The sequence below is a fragment of the Triticum dicoccoides genome, chromosome 2B (genome assembly GCF_002162155.2).
Source record: "Triticum dicoccoides isolate Atlit2015 ecotype Zavitan chromosome 2B, WEW_v2.0, whole genome shotgun sequence".
NCBI classification, from domain to species: Eukaryota; Viridiplantae; Streptophyta; class Magnoliopsida; order Poales; family Poaceae; genus Triticum; species Triticum dicoccoides.
Window position 1 is genome coordinate 383,917,427 of NC_041383.1, and position 13,387 is coordinate 383,930,813.

The window sequence follows — 13,387 nt, forward strand, 5'->3', positions numbered from 1 at the left end:
CCGTTTAGACTTATACAATCCCCTGTTGTTGGCTTCTTGCTAATCTGGATATACACAATGATTGAGCGCCCCGCTGCCGCAGTCCACGATCCGCGCGGCCTCGTCTCGCGGGTTGCAGAACCTCGTGACACGGCGATCTTGGACCTCTCCCTCTTCGAGTGTCGCCAGTCGTGGCCAACTTCGTCGCCCAAATCATGGCGCATACTTCGGCGGCCGTGCGAGCGCCGGCGTACATCGCGTGTTGTGCTAGGCCAGGTTGCGAGGGGCTGGCTTTTTATATCGATCTTGAGCAGGAGACATGTTTGGTCAGATCAGGAGTGTGCATATGTTACGGGCCACGTGAGTGAACCGGGCGGGATACATATTTAAGTTTTTACAGGCCCAATAACGCAGACCCACGAACGTTCGATGCACGTCGCCTCGGGAATTAGTACCACCTTATGTATATGTTTTAAATCCAAACTGAAAGCGTATAAAATCACAGGAAGAAACGTATTGTGACGGTGAACCCAAAGAGTCAACCAATGAAAAATCATCATATATAGAATCAAAGAAAGTTGAACTATCATATAAAGTAAATGAGCCCGTGCGTTGCAACGGGCATACATACTTATGATACAATACCAATTTTGTGTAACGTTAACGGGCATATTCTATGGTTCAATACCAATTTTGTGTATTAGATGTTTTTATTAAAACTCTTATGTACATCAGGCATCATTAGCGACCATTTTTACTGTTGAGTTACTCCTTCCTCAACCCCACATCTCCGTCTCTCTGAGTTGTGCGTCATCTACAATATAGCTCTATGAGATAGCTTACAGAGTATTCTTGCATTCCTATTTGGTCTGCATCTCTCCTATCGAAACTATAATATAACCTTAATGGAAGGGCCCTGGTTCTGCCTTGCCAAACCCATAAATTGTAGATGAATTCATCGGGCTTAACGTGTGATTTCGTTATAAGTGAACAGGCGTCGTCGTCCAGCCGTGTCGAGTTGGGATTAGAGGAGAGAGCTCGAATGGATAGGTCCAGTGAGGCGGGTGTGGAGCACGAAGGATTAAGAAGGTCCTCTTTATTTCCGGAATTAACAAGAAAGACTTAGCAGCCCAAATAAAGTAACCCTTTACCCCTCCCGAGTCTATCGTATCCATAGTTTCAGTGGGTATCGAACTGCGAAGTGAGGAAGCTATTTCAATTGAACGGGCTTACTTTCTTACTTGGTTCTTTTGTAGAACAACCTTGGTATGAAGCTAGACGATTCAAACTATATAAGCATAAGCAATTCAAACTAGACATTTCGACCTTCATCCCACCCGATAAATAATAAGCAAAGAGCTCGTAAGTCGGGCATAGAGAAAGCGACTCCTGAGATTGAGGGGGATAGGATACTATATATATCCTAGCGCATATATGAAACGATAGTTGGTTTTCTACCGGGGGGGCTTTCGATTGTCATTTTTACAATTAGTAGTTCTTGCTTTCATATTCCCATATATAGTTATCCCGACCGAAACTAACGGAGTCATCCCAACTCTCGAATCGGAGATGCTAACGGGACAGGAATCGAAGTGGGGGACCTCTCTACCGCACCTGTCTCCCCAGACATAGACTACGTAAAGGGTAGTACTCTTGGAAAGAGAGAAGATCACCGCGTGAACAAAATCCAAAGTAACGAATGTCACTCCCGAGGGATCGACCACTATCATACATGAAATTTTGCATAGAATGATTGTTCATGTTCACGCCGGAGTGCTGAGGTTGTTCCTACCATTGAAGTCAGAGTCTGGGTGTGTTTTTCTTACTAATACGGAGAGGGTTCCGAATGATAAAGACCAATCAAAAACTTCTTGGTTTCGTTGGTAGAACCTGCGCCAACTCTTTTCTCTAAATAATAGAGAGATCTTTTGATAGTCTCACTTCTATCAATGCAATGAAAGAACTATCCCTTCCTATTTGTTTGTCCTAATGAGACAAAAAAGAGCCTCCTTCTTTACCACTTTAGGGGATGGGGGTGAAGGGGGGTTTACATACAACCGGGGCAAAGTGGTTTATGATTGAATCTCAGAGGCATTCTTATTACTTGGTAGATCCAAGTCCATGGCCTATTTCGGGTTCACTCGGAGCTTTGGCAACTACCATAGGAGGTGTGATTTACATGCACTCATTTCAAGGGGGTGCAACACTTCTCAGTTTGGGCCTAATATTTATCCTTTATACCATGTTCGTATGGTGGCGGGATGTTCTACGTGAATCCACGTTGGAAGGGCATCATACAAAAGCTGTACAATTAGGACCTCGATATGGTTCTATTCTCTTCATAGTCTCGGAGGTTATGTTCCTTTTTGCTTTTTTGGGCTTCTTCTCATTCTTCTTTGGCACCTACGGTAGAGATCAGAGGTATTTGGCCCCCAAAAGGGATTGGGGTTTTAGATCCTTGGGAAATCCCTATTCTTAATACCCCTATTCTCCCTTCATCCGGAGCTGCCGTAACTTGGGCTCATCATGCTATACTCGCGGGGAAGGAAAAACGAGCAGTTTACGCTTTAGTAGCAACCGTTTCACTGGCTCTAGTATCCACTGGATTTCAAGGAATGGAATATTACCAAGCACCCTCCACTATTTCGGATAGTATTTATGGTTCTACCTTTTTCTTAGCAACTGGCTTTCATGGTTTTCATGTGATTATAGGTACTCTTTTTTTGATCGTATGTGGTATTCGCCAATATCTTGGTCATCTGACCAAGAAGCATTACATTGGCTTTGAAGCAGCTGCATGGTACTGGCATTTTGTAGACGTGGTTCGGTTATTCCCATTTGTCTCTATCTATTGGTGGGGAGGTATATGAAAGAAGGGAATGAATAAGTGGATTGAGGAATAAAAGCTCGAAGACAAACGGAACTTCTCCGGGTACTCAAGATATTGTGTTTGGAGAGGTGTAGATTGTAGATTCCAGCCGAGCCAGACCCAGGAAGAATACGAAGTCCAATGTCCTCAACCGCGCACACGGATAAGACGCGAGACAGTTTCTGAGGGATAGAAGTCTTGATCGGGCCAAGCCGGCATAACAGTTAGTAGTTTGCATTACTTTCTCTTCCGAAGCGCGCACATTCGAGTTCAGTATGGATGCATTGAGCGCTTAAGACCACTCGCTGGATGATATGGTCAATCATACTCCAGAGTGGGGACAGCATAACAATAACATTCTCTCTTTAGATTCGAGATGTATTGATCGAGACGTGCCTCACTCTAGTGAGGATTTGAGCTCCCCGATAGACGTAGGGCCCGCTCGGTACGCTGTCATTGTTTAGGGGGGTTCTTAATTCTAGCATGAAAGTCCGAGTTGGAGGAATGATATTGGGCTTGAGAAGTGAGCAAGGAACCTGACATAACATTCCTATGGTTCCTCTGTCCCGGTCTTGCACCACTCTCATATCCATCAATCAATTTCATAGATAGTTACTATGGTTGTTTCTTCCTCCATTCACTAAAGCAAATGGAGCCTTTCCCTCCTCGAGTCAGCAAGCCAACTCGAGCGTTTTACCCTTGTGTCACTAGCGCAACACGAGCCATTCAAAAAAAAAGTCTTGGAACTAAAGAGAAATCCATCTCTATACAAACTCTTTATGTTCTTGATATTGATTGAGTTACGAGAATGAAGAAGCGTAGCACACCTTTTCTCTCAATTCAAGTTTCCATTCAATAAGTGCATCAAGTATTTCGTATAGAAAGAAAAGGAACCACTTCTCTTCTCTTAAGTATATGAAAAATAGCTTTTTGGTCCCTTTCGTCCAGAGGTTAGGACATCGTCTTTTCATGTCGAAGACACGGGTTCGATTCCGTAAGGGATAGGTACTTATTCCCGGCCGGCGGTATCAAGAACCCGGATAGTCAGTAGGAAACTCCAATCTGCAAGCGAAGTGGTTCAAAATATATGTTATCCATAATAGGGGCCCAATATATTGAGACGACTAAAATATCCAAGTGACGCATATCATTGATCAAATTGTTCTTCACTGGGATCAACCTATCTACAAAATGGTCCTGGTGACTCGACATTTTGATCTAGATGACCATTATAAAGCCCTCTGAATAATCCAATAATTAGAACTTCTCAGGTACAAAGAATATTCTGATAAAGTAGGACTGTAACATATTGGAAAGGATTTATTACTGTAATATTGATCACAAAGGAATGTAACATTATGCTGTCTTTATTATATTATGGTTCAAAATATTATCAAAGGATTATTATTCAAATATTATCTTTAATACTCAATACATAAGAAAAGCGTTATAAATTATGGTCAATACTTATTATGTAGAAGGGAAAAGACCTTGGTAATTATGTAATTTTTGTACGCCATTTCCAAAATATACTACAAATGTTAGAAAACTAAAACTATTATCATAGATTGGTTACAAAAGACTCGTAGTAATAATAGTCTTGATAAAACTATTATTGAAGGTATATAATCCAAAGCTATCTTGGTTTCCGAGTATTTTCTGCAACGGAATAAATCAATGAGTAGTAGTCAGAATTTGCACCTATTTGTATCTATTTAGTGATCAGTCCGCTAGTTTCTTTGATTCCACTCGGTGTTCCTTTTCCATTTGCTTCCAATAGTTCGACCTATCCAGAAAAATTGTCGGCCTACGAATGTGGTTCCCGATCCCTCCGGTGATGCCAGAAGTCGTTTCGATATACGTAATTGTTTAGGTTTTGATAATTATGGTTTAACTATACATAATATCTTTTAATAATCAAAGGTATTAGGATGGTTTAAAGCTATTATTCAAAATCTAGAGTGTCCCATTTATGATTCTACAAAAACAGAGATTCAAGGTAGCTTTAGCCATCCTCAGTTCTTGGAGGGCTCTACAGAAATGGTAGTGGTTTGATGGTCCCTGAACTATTATCGGTTTCATCAAGTTTAGTGATATTGCAGAAGGCAGTCGGTATTCAAACAACTATTCAGAGTTCCCAACTCTGGGTAAAGGAAATCTTTACTTGACGACTGAACCAAATCCTTTGCCTTTATTTATTCTATTATTTTTATATAGATCAGCTGAAAACAAAACAAAAATACTACTACGTTGGGACAATGACCCACCTTTCTCTACTCAACCTGTCATCTTCTCTCCTCGCTCCCTGGGACAAATAAGACTATTTATTAAGTGATAAACAAGAGAAACTACTGATATTATCTAAGCTTCTGGCCATGTCTGATTGGCATTCAAGTCTGCCTTCCATTGCTTGAAAAGGCCTAGCACCGTAAGTAGCAATTGGCTATGTCCAAACTCAAACGTCGTATTTTATCTAAGCACAGGAGTCGTAATAAGGAAAGAAGACATAAGAATGGGAAGTATCCGCTAGTTATAACGTAGTATAAAGAGAGCTATTTCATGGATCTTGGTCACAATAAAAAGAATCCAATAATGATCTATTAACTAAATGAGTTGATTATATAATCCCGTATCTTCAAGGTTGTTAAGATAATTTAGTAGATGTGTCGGTATCGTTTTCATCTGCCGTTGGGAGTGACTGCTTTGCTAATCTATCCTTTTATCCTTCTTTTCGGAGACAAGCACATATTACCGTAACCTAGTGATTAATATATCCTGTTGGTACTACTTCGTCGAGTAATCAATCCTTTTTCCATTCTTGTTCTGAGGTTGTCAGCTTCCTCCGATGGCACCACTTGTACTCTCTGCCGGAATCTGTAGACATAGTTTCTAGGCGTCTTTAAAAACTGATCGACATAGTTGTCCCACACAAACCTGCGCAACGACTTTGGAGTAAAAGAATCTCCTGCCCGGTCACACACATCATCTCGAGCGCGGAATCTACTACTCTAACAAGATACTCGGCTCGGGTAAATCATGCTTTCGGTATGCGAGGAAAGTGAAAGGAAAGAGGGAAAGGGAGACACTGGGCAATCCGGAATCGATGAAATCACTGTTTTTTCGCCTTGTAATATGTCCGGTTACATTCCAAAGATGAATCAGACCAGAAGATAGATAAGCGCTATGGCGGACACATGAAATAAGAATTTGAAAAGTAATGATCAACTTTATGGATCCATAGGTAGATTCACTTGTGAAGCTATGGGATGGGACAAGATTCAAAAGTACCAAACGTAAGTTAAGTGGGATGCTGAGTTCATTGCTGCGATCGAGGGTCCAAAGCCAGCCAATTTGATGACTGCGTAGGAAGACGCAAGCTAGACCTATTCAATAGATCAAGTCTAGCTTTGCCAACTATTTGAAAAGGAAGATTCGAACAGGAAACTAATTCAAGGAAAAGAAAGCTAAGCTCAAGACAGGACTAGAGGAGTGGGCTCCACTCCGCAAGATCTTATTTCCCCCTCTCCGGTAGATCTATCCTCATCTCTACGGTTCCCAGTACCCACTCACTTGCTCCAGTCACGCCTCTCGGATTCACTCCTCGAGGCTAGGAACAGTCCTGCATCACCGGGTCGATACGGACTAAAGTCCATGTCTCCCCTATCCGGGGCATACTGCTGCTGACTCTACTTAAGCAGCCTAGAACCCCTGACTGCGGGCTTTCGCTCTTACCCATGAAGGGATAAGAGCTCAGAGCCATGGCTTTCCTAACTAGAGTTGATTCGTGGGTCCTGTTCTCCTACGTTCTAAGGAATGATCTACCTCCGTTCCTTTCCTTCAACAACATCCCTCTCCATTCCGGATAAGGGAATTGAAGACTTAAATGAGAGAATAAGGCAAGCCCAAGCATTTTCAATTCCTAATTTAAGTATATATATACCTTTCCGGGCAGCAGAGCAAGGGGAGAGGAGCCTCGTCCATACGATGGCCGGGAATAGAGGGGGAAGCTAATTACAATGTTTGGTTTCCTAACATAGGACTGAGCATGTCTCAAGGGACTGAGACATGCACTAACAAGGCTCATGCGTAAAGGGATGCCACCTCTAAGGGTGCAGACTTTACAACAGGAAATGAACAGATTTGGGATCTTACCCTTGTCGAGTCCGGTCGCCCAGGGCGCTTAGGCAAGGTACCTGAAAGGATCGATATGGTTGACTAGAGGGGGGGGGGGGTGAATAGGCAACTAACAATTTTTAGACTTTTCTTTAACAATTTAAACCTTGCAATGAAATAGGTTGTCTAGATGTGCAACTACGTGGACAACCTATATGATGCAAAGACAATGAGCACACAAGCAAGCAATGGATATGGCACAAGTAAGTTTGCAAAAGTAAAGGGATAAGATAACCAAGAGTGGAGCCGGTGGAGACGAGGATGTGTTACCGAAGTTCCTTCCTTTTAAGGGGAAGTACGTCTCCGTTAGAGCGGTGTGGAGGCACAATGCTCCCCAAGAAGCCACTAGGGCCACCGTAATCTCCTCACGCCCTCACACAATGCGAGATGCCGTGATTCCACTACTGGAGCCCTTGAAGGCGGCAACCGGACCTTTACAAACAAGATTGGGGCTATCTCCACAACACTTGGAGGCTCCCAATAATCCCGCGAAGCTTCACCACAATGGAGTATGGCTTTGAGGTGACCTCAACCGTCTAGGGTGCTCAACACCCAAGAGTAACAAGATCCGCAAGGGATAAGTGGGGGGAATCAAATATCCTGTGGTGGAAGTGTAGGTCGGGCACTTGTCACCCAATCCCGAGCAAATCAACAAGTTTGATTGGCTAGGGAGAGAGATCGAGTGAAAAAGGAGCTTGGAGCAACAATGGAGCTTAGAGATGGAAGAGGTAGTGAACTAGAGGTAGAAGACGCCCCTTATATAGTCGTGGACAAAATCCAACCGTTATCCACATGTTCAGCCCGCGACACACGGTACTACCGCTCCAGGGGCGCGGTACTACCGCGAGGCTGTGCGGTACTACCGTGGCTAACCACAGTACTACCGCGACAGCAACACAGGCCGGAACTAGCCTGATAAGGGGGCAGTACTACCACTTGCGCGGTACTACCGCAAGGCAGGAAAGTCACGGCCTGGGAAGGGCGCGGATGAAATAAATTACATCCGTGCCTACTTTCGCTGAACCGGAGGAGATACAAAAATCCGACGCGGTACTACCGCCCGCGAGGCGCGGTACTACCGTGCGGGCGCGGATGTAAAAAATTACATCCGCGCCTACTACCGCGACACTGCGGTACTAGGTAGGAGGGCCACGGTACTACGACTCGTAGGGAGCGGTACTACCGTGGGCCTCCACGGTACTACCGCGCTGGACGAGCGGTACTACCGTGGAGGGCGCGGATGTAAAAAATTACATCCGCCCCTACTACCGCACCGGAGCGGCACAAGGCCAGGGAGCCGCGGTACTACCGCTCCAGATGAGCGGTACTACCGTGACACCCAGCGGTACTACCGCGTGTACTTGCGGTACTACCGCAAGCACAACAGTAGTCGTCAGATTTCCGTACAACCAAGATAACAAAGGGAAGCTCCAAAATGCAGGGAAAGGAGGAACAAGTGTACGTGTTAATTCCACCCAAACCTTTCCGACGCGGACCCCCTCTTAATAGTACGGCTCTCCTACGACTCAAATCCACCAAAGAGAAACGTAGAACGACGCCGACTTCAATAGTCTCCGAGGGGCACCGAATCGTCTCGTGCCTAGATATGAATAACCTGAGAAACTCAAGGCACACGATTAGTCCGCAAATGCATTGTCATCAATCACCAAAACACCTGAGGGAAAAATATGCCCTTACAATCTCCCCTTTTTGGTGGATTGATGACAACACGGGATTTGCATATGGATAAGATAACTTAGAGTAGGGGCAAACCCCACCTCTCTAAAATATAGACGGGCTCCCCCTAGATGTGTGCACTTTAGATGAATGCTTTGGACTGCATAGCACACAGACTAGGATCAACACTCCCCCTATATTTTAGAGACTAAGACATGATAATAAGCAAAGCATAGCATAAATATAGCACAATATAACACAAGCTTGCTAGGATAGATAGAGTGCATATGTATTACACCATACGAAGTAAAGCTACCGAGGTTCAACCGAGAAAGCAGCAAACACACGACACAAACGAGAAAGCAGCAAACACACGACACACTCGCAAATCCCTACACTCTCTCCCCCTTTGGTATCGAGACGCCAAAAAGACAGAGAGGACACCTACACACAAGAGGTGGCTCAAGCAGAGAACTCGTCCCAATCCTCTCTATCGGACGCCTCGGCAGCAGGGATGGTCTCCTCGACATCCTCCTCAGACTCAGTCCACCTGTAGCCCTGCTTCTCCATCGACTCGGCTTTTGGAGTGATGTGCTCCTCAGACCCACCAGACACTACCTCACCATAGAGCTGCAAGATCTTGTTGTCCCGGCGACGACTCTCCTTGGACGCCACGTGAGTCCTGTACTGCCCCTTGGCTTGCATGCAGAAAAGAGTCTTCATCTTGTCCTTCAGCTTCCTGGCCCATGATGGCATAGAGGCACTCTGGGAAGGTCTAGCAGCATGGCCCTCAGCAACATCCTCGGCGCCAGCATCTTCCTCATCAACAGCAGTCCTAGCAGCAGTCGCCTCGTCGCGAGTAGTGGTGTTGGCCCAGTTGGGTTTGATACGCAGGCAGATGGGCTCATGGCGAATCCAGTCAGGAGCAAGAAACTCATCAGCAGGAAACATCTTCTCCCAAGTCTTCGAAATCAGCAGAAACATATAGAGCCCATAGATAGGCACCTTGCGGTTGAACACTGCAAACCGGAGCTCACACCACATGATGTGTGAGACATCAAGTGGCTGTGACTGAGACGAATGAGCATCCTCATAGATGAGCATCATGTCCACCATATAGGCATGAACCTTGTCTTTATCACCAATGCGAGGGAACAAGGAGTTGCGGAAGATGCGATACATGATATCCAGGAAAGGGTTGAGCACCAAAGTTGTCTTGCCATTGGCGAGTGCCTTCTCAACCATGAAAGGGGCAAGTCTGTCCTTGCTGGCAGAATCAGCATTGGCATGGGGGCGAACACCCACTGGAGAGTCGAGTCCATCATCAGGTACCTGGAGGAGATCCATGAACTCCTTCCAAGTAGCAGACAACTTACGGCCGTTGGTCATCCAGGTCAGCCTCCGTTCCTCATCGGAGTGAAAGTAGACTGAGGCAAAGAACTGATAGATAAGCTCAGGGTCATAGTCGAGGTGGAAGGTAATCACATGCTCAATGCCAAACTGCTCCACCAAGTCCAGAGACTCTCCAAAGTAGTCACGAAACTTGTCCTTCCTCATGTGATGCATATCAATCCACTTCACCTCCACATAGGTGTTCTGCTTGTTCTTGATGACATCCAGATAGATGTTGACCTGTTGCTTGTTCCAGAATAGCTCACAACCTCTGAAGGTGGCATGCGGATGCACGTAAGGGTGAAGCTGCTTGAGACGGACATAATCAGCTTGGGCTATCTCATCCATGCCCTTAGCGGGCTCCTTGTGCTTGCTAGCTGAGTGCTTGACATTGCGCTTGGAGGCAGACGAGCCTTCTGGTACTTCACCTGGGTTGCGCAGACGTTTGGAGCCAGTGTCACGACTGGGGTTGGACCGGCGAGAGCCACCACCTGAGACACACACGCAAAACACCAAAGACGCGAGAAGATCAATGCAAAGGCCACGAAAAAGCACAAGAAACACATAGAAGGCATACGAGAAATTGGCATGCGATAGATGTGAGCCACGGTAAAACTGCCACTGCTTGCGGTACTAGAATATTAGTACTGCTCCAAACGCGGTAGTGCCGTGCTAGGGCATGGTAGTACCATGGTTGGGGCGGAAGTAAACTTTTAGTACCGCACAGAACGCGGTAGTACCGCTCCCGAGGGGCGGTAGTACCGCGCAAGCGGTAGTACCGCGCAAGCGGTAGTACCGCGCCAGACGGGCGGTAGTACCGCGTCGCGTCAGATCCAACGGGCGGTTTGAATCTGAAAAGAACCGCGAAACAATGGCGGTGCCACGGTGATCCGATCTAGCGCAAGACAACAATACAAGTATAAATCCTATGCAATACCACGCTCCATCATCCTACTCTTGTAGAGATTAAGCCTACGAATCTCAAGAATACACAAGCCTCCCCCAAAACCTAGAAACACTAAACACAAACAACACGGAGAGGGAGTTGGGGAAAAACCTTGGTCCATAGCAAGAGCACGTGGTGGGGAACGATCTCAACGGTTGGAATCACAGGAGGGCAGCCGGTGGAGGAGATCCGGCGACGAACGCCGGCTCTGTTCTTGAGCGAGGGAGAGAAGGAGACGACGTGGAGAGAGAGGACATCGAATGGGTATGGGGAGTTAAAACTCCCCCTGCCCGTCCTTACCCCCCACGCGCTTGAACCGGTGTGGTAGTACCGCGTATCATCGCGGTAGTACCGCTTGGGCGGAAGTACCGCGCCGAGGCGGTAGTACCGCTCAACCAGGCGGCAGTAAAAAATTACTACCGCGTGGTGACGGTAGTACCGTGCTCCCGCAAGCGGTAGTACCGTAGCCGACCGCGGTAGTACCGTGAGTTCAAGTCACCGCTTTTCAACACGAAAAAGAAGAAGCCTTTGCACGGAAACTTTTCACACACAAGAAACACAAGAACACGCACACACCAGAGGCAAGAAGACAACAAGAAACCACCAAGCGACAAAGCCTCTCGAGGAGAGAGGGCGGTGGCCGAAGCCACCTATGTTTGAGTTGGATGGTATGGCATCGTGAAGAATTATCCTTGGGCCCATGACCAAAACTCGTCTTTGAAGCACAAGTACCATTAAAAATGGCTAATGTGAAAGAGGTGATCGATTTATGCATAATGGGGGGAGGGAGAGTTCATTGAGAGAACAACACTCCCCCTATGTCCATGCCTACACCTAAACTAGACAACACGTTGAGTGTGGTGGGGGGTGTACGGGTTCAAGTCACATTGCTCAAATCAATGATATTTAGCTCATGCCTTAACTCGCGAAATCTTGCTTCATCCAAGGGCTTCGTGAAAATATCTGCAAGGTTATCATGAGTGTTGACATACTTGAGCTCGATCTCCCCTCGCCTAATGTGATCCCGGATGAAGTGATACCGAATCTCAATGTGCTTCGTCTTGAAGTGTTGTACCGGGTTGAGAGAAATCTTGATGGCACTTCCATTATCACACCAAAGAGGCACTTTGTCACAAATGACACCGTACTCCTTTAAAGTTTGCCTCATCCATAGGAGTTGAGCACAACAACTACCGGCCGCCACATACTCCGCTTCGGTGGACGAGAGGGAAACACAACTTTGCTTCTTGGAAGACCAACTTACCAAAGAGCAACCAAGAAATTGGCACCCTCCGAAAGTGGACTTCCTATCCACTTTGTCCCCTGCCCAATCGGAATCCGTGAAACCTTCAAGCTTGAAATTTTCTCCTCTTGGGTACCATAAGCCAAAGTTTGAGGTATGAGCCAAATATCGAAAGATTCTCTTGACCGCCACATAGTGACTTTCCTTTGGTGCGGCTTGAAACCGTGCACACATCCCCACACTCAACATGATATCCGGTCTAGATGCACAAAGGTAAAGCAAGGAGCCAATCATGGAGCGATATACCTTTTGATCCACCGCTTTACCATTGGGATCGATGTCAAGTTGGCACTTCGTAGGCATTGGTGTAGAAGCCGGCTTGACATCACTTAGCTTGAATCTTTTAAGCATGTATTGAGTGTATTTGGCTTGGTTGATGAAGGTTCCTTCTCTTCGTTGTTTGATGTCAAAACCAAGGAAGAACTTCAACTCTCCCATCGAAGACATCTTGAACTTGGAGGTCATGAGAGCGGCAAATTCCTCATTAAAAGCTTTGTTAGGAGAACCAAAGATAATATCATCAACATATAGTTGGCATACAAACAACTCCCCTTTGACCTTCTTAGTAAAAAGAGTGGGATCGATTTGTCCTACTTCAAATCCACGATCTTGTAGCAACTCGGTAAGGTGGTCATACCACGCACGTGGGGCTTGTTTAAGGCCATAGAGTGCCTTATCGAGTTGATACACGTGATCCGGGAAGTAGGGGTCCTCAAACCCGGGGGGTTGCTTGACATAAACCAACTCATTAGTGGGACCATTAAGAAAAGCACTTTTCACATCCATTTGTTGCAACTTAAAGTTGTGATGGGAAGCATAAGCAATCAACAAACGAATGGATTCAAGACAAGCAACGGGAGCAAAGGTTTCACCGTAGTCAATGCCCTCGACTTGGGAGTAGCCTTGTGCTACCAATCTTGCCTTGTTGCGAATGATGTTCCCATGAGCATCTTGCTTCTTCTTAAAGATCCACTTTGTTCCAATGACGTTGTGGTTCCCCAAAGGTCTTGGCACCAATCTCCACACCTTGTTGTAGTCGAAGTTGTTT

At 45.9% G+C, this 13,387-nt stretch overlaps 1 pseudogene; it reads left to right on the forward strand.

Annotated features, from left to right (window-relative positions):
* The first annotated feature begins 1,878 nt into the window (after window positions 1–1,878).
* On the forward strand, window positions 1,879–2,849 carry LOC119363784 (annotated as a pseudogene).
* The last annotated feature ends 10,538 nt before the right edge of the window (window positions 2,850–13,387 follow it).